Raw genomic sequence first — 12,561 nt, 5'->3', positions numbered from 1 at the left:
CATGTGAGTTAGACTCCTAACATTTTCTTTTACAGATAGATGCTCAGCACCTTTAAAAATCAACTCCAACTCCAGAAGAAAACAATGGCAACTGCAGACGTCTGAGGCATTATAAGCTCTGTAATCATCCGGGTGCTCTTGAAAGCGCTAACCTACTGCCTCAGTGCTTGCAGTGAGTGACTCATCCACATAAAGATGTTCTCAGTGTTTCCTTTTGTTAGTGCTGGTGAGATATTAAAACTGTTTTGGCAAGCTCAGATCATGCCTTTAACTCCCAGTAGTTCAAGGCATGCCTCTGCAGCTTCCCAAGCCTGCTGCAAAGTACATTGGCAGGTACCTTCCCAGCTATGTTGTTACCCATCTTTTAACACCTGCCTTGTCAAACTCATTAACCTCACACCCAGAACACATAGCCAAGCATTATCCAGAAGAAAAACACATCCAGTAATGAAGGGAAATCCACCCCATCAAAAATTAACATTGAAAGCAAGTTTCTGATTCCCTATATGTGGACAGTCCTTCGGAGTAGTCTGGTTTGTCACTAGAACAATGAAATAACAATCCAGGTGCTTTGAAAACCTCTCATAAGGACTTCCCTTAATCCACACATGCTCAGTTCACAATGCTGCTTTCTTTGAAGTGCGGTTTTACAACGCACTTGCAGGCTTGCAGAGGCCTGTTCTCCCTCCGTTACACCCACGTGGACGAGATACATTTCAACAAGAAGAGGAGAAATCTGTGGTTCACAAGTTCTCCCAATTCTAGGTGTGATGGATAGAGAAGTTTCTGCTCCCTACCTGGCCAGGCTATCTACCCAACTTACGGTACCTACAGGAAGGTGGGAATACCAGGCAGCCTGCCTGTTTAGAAGCTTTCAATGTTCAACGGCCTGGTGTACAAACAAAAAGATCAACATCCATTTCAATTTTTGTTACTGTGCTGGTCTGTGAACTAACTCAAAGTCCCCATCAGGTGTAGCTGTTCTGGCTGATGAAGGCACCGTCTAACTAACTTCTTCAGCCACCACAGCTTAACCCAACAGTGCTTGTGAATCAGAGCCCTGGAAGGGAATTTTGTCTAAGACTTCCCTGGAAGGGAATGCTCAGCATAGCTGATGTCAACAGGGTTGTCACACAGAGATTCCCCGCAGTGATCCGAGTTTTATAGGTGTGTGGAAGCCCCATCTTGGCTGACAGCAAATATTTCAATAGCACGTCCCAGAGAGTTACTGTATTTTTGACTCATCACAAGACAAAATGAAAGGCCAGTCTTTACATCTTTGATGTGGGACAAAGTGGAAACATTCATTATTTTTTAAACGATTGTTGCACCCTGCTAAAATAATCCCATTGTCAGACAGATCAGATAGTTCCTTACCATGTTCATATGTTGGATGTGACAACTACAAAGTCATCAGACCATAATAGTATGTGTACCAGGTCCAGAGGTCCAGGCAGACCTGTGTCCCGTCTTTAACACCAGCCAGTTACTTTTTTCATAACCAAAAATTTTAAAAAGTCATCCACACATACTGCACCTTAATTATGCCTTTGGGGATCTTGCCTTAAGGGAGGTTTACATTTTTGCTTTTTTTGTCAGATATATGCTTAATGGATATTTGGACACATATGAGACCAGTTCCAGATTTGTGCAGAATGAAACGATAAATCTCTGAGAGGGGACTGTTTTCTTTGGTATTTATGTCTGCTGTAAGTGTTACTTTAGTTCCCTAACCTCAGCTTTAGTGATCTAGTCTATCATTTCCTTATCAAATGTGACATACTGCAGAAGAAAACCTGAAGCTGAATTGTAAGCTCTCCTACAAGAAACATAGAGGAGCAACATGTAAACGGATGGGATGGAGTTACAGCAGTGTAGGTGGAAGCAGAATTGGGACCCAGGCTACTTATAGTTCAGCAGCAATGAGTTAAGGTAATTCAGAAGTTACAACATGAGTAGAATACCTGAGTCTTTTCATGGCCATCAATTTTTTTGTAACCTATGGAAGTCACCGAGCTTCCTTTAGCTGTACATCCATAAACCTTGCACAGTGCAGTGAGAATAAATGCACAGAAGACATAAAAGAAGCACGGCTAGAACTGAACTTAGCAAGGGATGCAAAGAATAATAAGAAGGGCTTCTACAGGCCTGTCGGCCAGAAAAGGAAGGTCAAAGAAAGTGTACCCCCACAATGAGCGAGACTGGAAGACTGGTAGCAACAGATGAGGAGAGGCTGAGGTACTCAACAATTTCTTTGCCTCAGTCTTCACTGGCAGTGTCTCTTCCCACACCTCTCAAGGGGATGGACCGCAAGACGGGGACTGGAGCAGCAAAGGCCCTGTCACGGTTTAGCCCAGCCGGCAACTAAGCAGCAGGCAGCCGCTCACTCACTCCCCCCTCCCCCAGTGGGACGGGGGAGAGAATTGGGAAAAAACTCACGGGTTGAGATAAAGCAGTTTAATAGGACAGCAAGAGAGAAAGAAACAACAATGATAACAACAATAATAATACCAACAAAGGAATGTACAAGAACAAGTGATGCCCAATGCAGCGATTGCTCACCACCCGGTGATCGACAGCCCGCCCCCGAGCAGCGGTTCCCGCCCCCCGGCCAACTCCAGTTTATGTACTGGGCATGACGTCATATGGTAGGGAATATCTCTTTGGCCAGCCTGGGTCAGCTGTCCTGGCTGTGTCCCCTCCCATCTTCCCGTGCACTCCCAGCCTTCTTGCTAGCAGGCCAGCACGAGAAGCTGGATCGTCCTTGACTACTTAGCAACAGCTCAAACATCAGCACCTTATCAACATTTTCTCATCCCAAATCCAAAACACAGCCTCACACTAACTTCTGTGAAGAAAATTAACTCTATCCTGGCTGAAACCAGGACAGACCCTCCCACTGTAAGAGAAGATCAGGTTGGAGACCACCTAAGGAACCTGAATGTGTATAAGTCTATGGGACCTGATGAGATGCACCACAGAATCCTGAGGGAATTGGCTGATGTAGCCGCCAAGCCAACTCTCTACAATATTTGAAAAGTCCTGGCAGTCAGGTGAAGTCCCTGAAGACTGAAAAAAGGGAAACATTGCACTCATTTTTAAAAGGGGTCAAAAGGAGGACCCTGGGAACTACCAACCTGCCAGTCTCACCTCTGTGCCTGGGAAGATCATGGAACAGATTCTCCTAGAAGCTATGCTAAGGCACATGGAGGACAAGGAGGTGATTCGAGACAGTCAGCATGGCTTCACCAAAGGCAAGTCCTGCCTGACCAACCTAGTGACCTTCTATGATGGAGTGACCACATCAGTGGACATGGGAAGAGCTACTGATGTTGTCTATCTGGACTTCTGTAATGCCTTTGACACAGTCCCCCACAACCTCCTTCTCTCTAAAGTGGAGGGATATGGGTTTGATCGGTGGACTATTTGGTGGATGAGGAATTGGTTGTATGGTCACATCCAGAGGGTAGCGGCCAACAGCTCAATGTCCAGATGGAGATCGATGAATAGTGGTGTCCCTCAGGGGTCTGTATTTGGACCAGTACTCTTTAATATCTTCATCAGTGACATGGACAGTGGGATCGAGTGCACCCTCAGCAAGTTTGCAGATGACACCAAGCTGAGCGGTGAGGTTGACAGGCCTGAAGGATGGGATGCCATCCAGAGGGACCTGGACAAGCTTGAGGAATGAGCCCCTGTGAACCTCCTGAGGTTCCACAATGCCAAGGGCAGGGTCCTGCACCTGGGTCAGGGAAATCCCTGGTATCAGTACAGGCTGGGGGTTGAAGTGATTGAGAGCAGCCCTGCTGAGAAGGACTTGGGGGTACTGGTGGATGAAAAGCTGGACGTGAGCCGGCAATGTGCGCTCACAGCCCAGAAGGCCAACCGTATCCTGGGCTGCGTCCAAAGCAGCGTGGTCAGCAGGTCGAGGGAGGAGATTCTGCCCCTCTACTCTGCTCTGGTGAGACCCCACCTGGAGTCCTGCCTCCAGCTCTGGAGCCCTCAACACAGGAAAGACATGGACCTGTTGGAGCAGGTCCAGAGGAGAGCCACCAAAATAATCAGAGAGATGGAACACCTCTCCTGTGAGGACAGACTGAGAGAGTTGGGATTGTTCAGCCTGGGGAAGAGAATGCTCTGGGGAGACCTTATTGCAGTCTTCCAGTACTTAAAGGGGACTTCTGAGAAAGATGGGGACAAACCTTTTAACAGGGACTGTAGCTATACCGCAAAGTGTAATGGTTTTAAAGGAAAAGAGGGCAGATTTCAAATACACCTAAGGAAGAAATTTTTCAGAATGAGGGTGGTGAAACACTGGCAGAGGTTGCCCAGAGAGGTGGTAGATGCCCCATCCCTGGAAACATTCAAGGTCAGGTTGGAGAGGGCTCTATGCAACATGGTCTAGTTGAAGATGTCCCTGCTCATTGCAGGGGGGTTGGACTAGATGTTTTTTAACGGTCACTTCCAACCCAAAGATTCTGTGACTCTACAGTAATTGCTATTGTGCAAGTAGACCGGTTAGATCACATTCTTTTTCCTACTAACAATTCCCCAAAATAATACACTGACATTTTTAATCCACTTTCCTGGGTTTTTCTTTTACATAAAGTGTAGCCTCATGAAATCCTTGCAATTTGTGCACCATTACCTGCATTTTGACAGACAATGAGGGAAAGAGAGCGCTGGAATAAAATCGTCAATGACTGGATCCAATAAGGTATTGAATGCTCCAGCCCTGTTCAAGGAAAACACAAGGACTGGTTACACTGAAGTCAGTGTAACCTTTTTCTTATGTAAATGTAGTTTACGGTGTACACTCAAGTCAGTGTAGCCTCCCTTTGATTTCAATACCATGCTTAAGTGCCCCCAGCACCTCGTAGGGCTCTGCACTGCCTGTGTTGCCCACAGCCATGCAGCAAAGCAGCAGCAGAGTGATCACATCGTGGGAATATCTCCTCTGGATTCCTGAACAGGACAACCAGAAATTAAAGATAAGAGTGAGAGTCTGTCCCGGGTTTTACACAAAGCCCTGTGCACGCAGGGAGAAGAATTTGGAGAGCTTAGTTACTGCTGCCTAAATACATACTCAGAGCAAAATTCTTTTCTGTATGCACCTGGTTTGCATGAATGCCACACTTGTGCGTGCAAGGGAAGCACGTGCGCGACTGAAAAGAGGAGCCTGAATAAAACTGACCGCTAATTACATATGGCGCAGCAGGAGAAAAAGGCCAGCTTTACACATACAGGTGTATACAACTTTCTTTAGATCCAAAATCCGATATAGGACACTGAGGTCTGAATATGCTATCTCTGGTTAAATGGAGAGAGGCCTTTCAACTTGGGAATGACGCTTGTGCCTTCAAGCAATACAGAAGAAATACGTTGCCCACTCTACCTGTTAAAATAGAGGGGGGAAAAATTAATCAGTCATAAACCCTTTAGCATTTCGGCGTTGTCCTGCTAAACCCTCCCACTTTTGGTGGAACCACACCCTTTGGGGAGGCAGAGGACTGTCATGATGCATGTGAAAAACACGCAGAGCTGGAGAGCTGACCCCAGGCCCGGACAGCCCCACGCAGGCATCGTCTCCTCCAGGAGCCCCAGAGCAGGATCGGGTCCTTGATCAGGGGCCGAATGTAACGTGCAGGCAGTCAGCAGCTTTTCATACATCTTTATCTCTTCTGCCGTAAACTTCAGTGCACTGCGCAGATTTATGAGAATTCTTTCCATGTTCACAACTTATAAGTATTAATAACCCGTCCAAGTTGGAAAATAATACACCATTCCTAACTCTATTAACTACAGAAAATCTGGCTTCAGTTAAAATAAGATCCCCTTTAGCAATGCCCAATATACAATAAATATTATATATAAAAAAAACCAGGCCGCATCTTATCTGAGGTACGGTAACAGTAATGTTTTTGCCTGAGGCACCGCAAACTTCAGGCTTAAGAAGTCAAAATGACAGGGTGCAGATGATCACTGGAAAGTTATCATTTTTAACCTAAATAGTTACCTTAAAGTCTTTTTTTTATCTAATAAAGATTACAGACAGGCAAATTCAGCATGCCCACAAAACTACACTGAGATATTAAAGTTGTAGATAACTTATTCAAAAACTGGTTTTTTAGTACTTCTGTTGCTGTCACTGATCTACAAGAGAAAATAGCATTAGCATTTCTGCTACTGCTATACAAAAGCAGCTCTGAGTTTCCCAAACAAGCAGTTTCATCCAGTTACAAGTGGTTTTAAAACCACTTACCTTCTAATTTAAGACTAAATCTTGGGTCTTTACTCTGCCAAAGCTCCTGTTGCAGTCAGTGGAAGGTCTTTGGTTCAATTAAGAGTTCAGGATTCAGGATAAAATTTTCTAAGATATTTAAATGCCAGATTTACATGTTTTCAGTAGATGTTTGGTACTTGAACACCTAGGGCTGGGCCTTACTTGTTGTCGTGGTTTAACACCAGCCAGCAACCAAGCCCCACGCAGCCGCTCACTCACTCATCCCCCCACTGGGATGGAGGAATTGGAAGGGTAAAAGTAAGAAAACTCATTGGTTCAGATAAGGACAGTTTAATAGGCAAAGGAAAGCCGCGCACACAAGCAGAGCAGAACGAGGAATCCATTCAGCACTCCCCATGGGCAGGCAGGTGTTCAGCCATCTCCAGGGACGCAGGGCTCCGTCACGCGTAATGGTTTCTTGGGAAGACAAACACTGTAACTCCGAACCTCCCCCTCTTCCTTCTTCTTCCCCCAGCTGTATATCCTGGACATGATGTCATATGGTATGGAATATTCCCATGGTCAGTTGGGGTCAGCTGTCCCAGCTGTGTCCCCTCCCCACTTCTTGTGTACCCGCAGCCTACTCATTGGTGGGGTGGTGTGAGAAGCAGAAAAGGCCTTGACTCTGTGTCAGCACTGCTCAGCAATCACTAAAACATCCCTGTTAGTATCAACACTGTTTTCAGCACAAATACAAAACATAGCCTGATACTAACTACTATGAAGAAAATTAACTCTGTCCCAGCCAAAACCACCACACTGGTACATAAAAACTACATCAGTGTGTTATAGTATCTCAGTATCTTTCAGGACTAAATATGCAGAGATGTCCCCAGTGAATCTTTTAAGTTGTAAATGCTTCAGACCAGCACAGCCTCACTGCAGTTATAAGTGCATGACTCTCACCCTGCTTTAATCTAGCAGAGAGACCGGCTGCATATTCTGCCTTAGCAGGGATCACTCGCTAAGTCAGCTGCCAAAGCTGTCCTATTGCAACCTGTTGGAAAATGCAGATGCCTCAAATTATTTACTGAGAACAACCTGCCTCTGGCCTCAGAAGTTCAATTAACCTGATATCCAGTCAATTAAAAGTTCAAAACTGCTACTACTGAGGTACTGCTCACATGCCTTTCACCAATTCTTGTGCCTCTGTTACAACATTTTACCCTTTTCTCTTCCCCTTTGTTCAGGGAACCCCCAGCATGGTGCCCGAGGACAGTGTTGGGGCGGTGGCCTGTTCAGGGGCTGTGTCACAGCCGATATACAAAATTCTACTCTCTAGAAAAGCAGTAGCCCATTTAGCTGTGCATTGGGGCAGGGCTGAGCGGGGACATCCACGCCATGACCCGGCACAGGGTGCCTGCCCCTCGCCGGTCACCTGCAGGAAGAGCTGGATGCGGCCAGTACCCCCCTGTGACCCAGCACGGGGACACGTGTTGGACCATTTGGGCTTTTCGTTGATTTTTTTTTTAAGAAGTGATCACCCTGGGCATGAGATCCTCTCAGTGCCTCAACCGCATCATCTATGAAATGGGCATGATGAAATGTAGGTATTTCACTACGTAGTGTGAGATCCACAGCTGAGAAAGTCTATGTGGAATCTCTGCAGTGGCACACCATGGGAAAAAATATGCAAATTTATTAATCATCATTCCATCAGTAGCTATGATTACTATTTGCTCCATTTCTGACATCCTCAGAAATTCACAGTATTTGTTCATTCAAATTCCCACTTTCTTGCATTATTTTGTGGCTTATTGCTATTCTATAGGCAAGATGCCAGTTTAAAGAGTTCAGGAGCAAAATTACCCCAAATTTGCTTTCATCTGAGGGTGTGGATGAAACTTTTAAGAAAAGGAAAAAAAGCTAGCGAGCAATTCACAGCAGCTCGTGAACCATCCTGCACCTACAGATGTTAAATCCAGAACATTAGTTTGGTTACATCTTTGTTAATCCCATTGCAATACTGACTGGCTCAGTACTGGGGGTTTTCAGCGGTTTTTGTCTGAGCAGAGAAAGTCAGAAAATTATCTCTTTGGCAAACAAGCTCTTTTATTCATTTATTTATTTATTTAACATCTTTGTCCAAGTTACCTACCAATCTAGCAAGCTTAGAACTGAAAATTCAAGTCAATGGAGAAACTGAAAGGTTTCACACGCATACCAGAAAGCAAACTCATATTCAGAATGAGATTTGGACAGAGTTATCTCACTCTGAACATGACCTCATGAATCTGGCAGCTCTGTTGGCTTCCACCCTTCAGCAGAGTTTGAACTCTTTGGTGGATCAGTGGCTTAATCTCTGACTTGCTTTTCATTGTCACAGTGTGGGGAAAAGCGCAATAATTTTGCAGGATTTTGCAAGCAAGTGTCAAATCCCTCATTCATCAGACTTATAAAGAGTCTGCAACTGCTGTTGTTTTTACCCAGTTAAGGTCTGTTCTTTACCTAGTTAGCTTCCGATTCTTTTTCCTTTTTTTTTATCATGAGTGGAGTAAGGAATTGTTTAGGGTCCCCAAGAATGCTGAGAAAATGGTACTTTTACCCCAGAAACAAACCCTTAGCCAGATTTCACAAGAGCCGAAATCTCCAGTGAGAGCACTTTCAGCTGAACGATGTCTGCTTGAAAAGTAAGTCACATCACTGACTTAGCAGGAAGATTTCAGATTTGCACAGGTTTGAACAGGGAAGCGGGCCCCTGGAGTTACAGGGCACGTTGCTTCTCCAGTGATGCTGGGCTTTTCTGCTCGTCCAAACCTTTCGGACTTAACTGGAAGCAAGAGTGGGACGTCCTGGCATGGGTTCTGACACATCTCTCTTTTCCCATGTAAAATCTGGCAAAGAGAAAAGCCTCGTGGTGTTATCTGTCCACTTTTGCACCATACAAGCAGCAGCTTGGAAAAATTCGTATTTTTTCATAAGGCAAACTCCAGCTTTCTGGTGAATGCCCTAAAATTTTGGTTGGTATTGCCTCTCACAGGCATGCCAGCTGGGAAAGCCAGGAGATCCTCTCCAAGGATTTGTGTGACATTAGGGTGGTGGGGACCCTACTGTCCCTCCTGTGTGCCCCACAGCCAGCTCTGCCACACCGCGCCGGCCCCTCGCACCCTTGCAGGGTTGCAGGGCGTCATGGATATATGTCCCCACACCCACGGTCATCGACGGTCATCATTTTAAACAAGAGAGTGGGAGATCTGATGGGGAGATGCTTCCACCACAAAATGGATGTTCAATAATGTCTTGGCTGTTGCCCAACACCAAGCTGTAGGCGTTGGGGCAGACACGTTTGAATGGAGCCTGTTCTGCTCTTAAAGTATTTTGGGAAAGAAACAAAGGGCTCTGTCAAAGGGTGGGGGAAGCTCTTATTTTTATTTCCCATTATAGTTTTCATCTATGAAAGAGGTTTGGCCAAACTCACTGCTTTCTGAGCAACAGCAGTTATACTTAGGGGAAAGATATTGTGAAAATTCTGGAAAAAACAAAAAATACACTCTTTCATAACAAAGTCTGAACTAAAGGTCTTGCCTCGTGTTCAATATAATTGACAGAAATTTGTAAAAGACATGAAGAACAGAAAAAGAGGGAGTTTGCTTTGATCATCTGCGTGGAAGAAGAGAGATCTTCAGAAGTTTAGATTTCTAAGTTATCCTAGACAGTTCCAGCAGGTTTTGAAAGTCATTAAAGGCTCCTTTTACAAAAAGGGTTTGGATTGACATTTCCTCCAAACAGCCAAAGTTTCCTTTCTCAACAAAATGAAATTTTAAAGAGTGTCTTTAATTATGACAGTTACTGTTGTTACGGACGCTGGATGCATTTCCTGTTAAAAATTGCAGGAAAGGTTTTTATAGGTTTCTGTCCGGGCTCAATGGCTGTACCTGCAGAGTATTTTAGGAGTAGGTCAGATCTGGGGCTAAGTCCAGCGCCTGCCTAGAGCCAAGGCTGGTAGCAGAGAGGGATGCTCCAGCACAGCCCGTGGGCACAGGGATCTCTCACCTCCAGCCCCAGGCCAACCACAAAGCCCAGGGCCCTTTCTGCAAGGGCTCGAACGTCACCTGCTCCCAGGAACATCCATTTTGTAGACAATGTGAGTTAAAGGTGACTCCTTTCATCCTTGTCCAGTCTTGTTTTTCCCTTGGGAAAAAGCACAGAAGTTTGCTGCCTGCAGTAGCTTTCACATCGATTTTAGGGCTCAGACTAGTAACACCTAACCCACATACTAGTCCCATTGAAGTGAACTGGAATTATTCACTTGTGCAGAGATTAAACCTCTTGAGAAACTGTAGGAAAAAAGAGTCATGCTCTTAATAAATACTAGAAACCTGCAGCCTCCTTAAGCACAGCCATATTTAGTAATTAATTTGCTATAGATGTAGTTAGCTGATTTAAAGAGTCAGATTTATTCTGATTAAAGCATTTACTTCAATGTCAGCAGAAGGAAAATTTACTGCCTCAGGAAAACATAAATGTCAAATGTGTGCTTGGATATACAGAGTACGGTAGATATAAAGAAGACGATGTTTTCACAGGCCATGTGCTTAAAGGTCAATCAGGTTAAAGAGTACTTTTTTGTTGTTTTGCCATACCTAAAGAAGGAGTTGTGCAGCTGAAGGGAAAATAGCAAGAGGGAATGTGTTCTCATGTCCATGAGAAGAGCACCAGCTGCTCAAAAGAAGCACAGGCACATAAAAAATAGCTGAATTTGACCCAAGACCCATAAAGAAGGCTTTTATATAATATTGTTCCAGTGCCAGAACTACTGCTTTTCTTTTCCTATGCACCTTGGCAGTTTTGTTTTTTTGGACAAACACAGTAACCATGGGTACTCTTCTCTTCATAGTCTTGCAACGTCTAAGATCCCTTACACTTGTGTAGAAAGTTGCTACATCCAAATCAATTCTTATCCATGTAGAATTCCAGCCTCCAGAAGAGTTAAGCCAGGAACATTTCACCTGCACAAATGCAGTGGGAACATTGGAAAGAAATTATTCAAACAATTTAAAACCTATGTCTTCCATCCAGATATTCCTGTGGAACTAAGGGACCAGTGCAGGTGCCTAGCTGTAGGTATTGAGTGCTGTCCTGGACCTCTGAGGGTACCTGGGACATTTGCACAAGGCCAGCAGAGGTGACAGAGGAGCCCTATGGAGTTGGATGCCCCTATGGAGTGGTGGTTGGAAGCCACCTATATTTAGGAACCTGAATGTCTCCCTAAGTAACTGTAAGGATGGGAATTTTTAAAGCAGAAGTTAGTACAGAAGCCCATGAAATTTAGGCTACTCTGGACAGAAACGTGAAGGGGACAATGACTCCCAGAGCCTGCATGTTCTGGGGACCAGATCCTGTGGTCCCACCAGCCGTGCTGGCAGGGACTGAACTCCCACTCCATACTCCCAATAACTTCAGGTCTCATCCTAAAAAAGTCTGGGCTTCTGCTGGCTGCAGTCAGTTTTGATGCTGCTCACTCAGCACCTCAGAAGAGGTGTTGCAGGATGAGGCCATTAGCCCGTATTTACATTGCCTGGTAATGCCATCAAAAGTTCTACTTCTAGTCATTAGCAATCCATCCCTCCTGCCTTTCCTCTCCCTGAGGAAGTGCTCTACAAAACCTGTCTTATGGATTTCTGTTTTTTCATTATTGTTGTAGTCTCCCCAGTTTATCTTGCTCTTTCATAAAACAGCAAACCACAGATACGGTTTCAGCCTAACAGCCTGTTCGCAAGAAACTAACCATTCAGGGATAGGAACACATCCTTTGCACGTTCTTTAAAAATTCATTTAAGATGATTCATTGCTTTATTCTTTGCTTGAAGCATGTTTCACTTACATTAATAATATTTTACCTTTCACTTATAAATTCAAACACAAAAGCGGTTGCAGTTCTCCAAACACTCATATATGTAAAATATTACAACATTATCGCTTTCCAAAGGTCAGCTTCTCCTCTTTCCCTTAATTAGGATTCAAGATTTCCAACAATAAGTTGTTGCAGCAGATGTATAGCTCTTTTATGTTTACTAATTCACATCTCTGCTTTTTCACTTTGCGAAGAGGAAAAAGGAAATGGTTTTAAGTGGGATAAGTACACTTTTTTCTAAACAAAATAAGAAAAGGAAGTTCCAAATATGGGGGAAACAGAAGTAATTGGTGATCTGATTCGGTAAGAATTTATATACAGAGTCCATTACTTTCTGAAAAGTTTATCAGTCTGTCCCCATAAAAGCCACATTCATTGAAGTGAAGTGGTACCAGCATCTGATGTGCTGTGTCTTATGTGCCTG

Source organism: Phaethon aethereus, assembly GCF_964289735.1.
Source record: "Phaethon aethereus genome assembly, chromosome: 5".
Lineage (NCBI taxonomy): Eukaryota > Metazoa > Chordata > Aves > Phaethontiformes > Phaethontidae > Phaethon > Phaethon aethereus.
Note: the sequence above shows the minus strand (reverse complement) of the source record.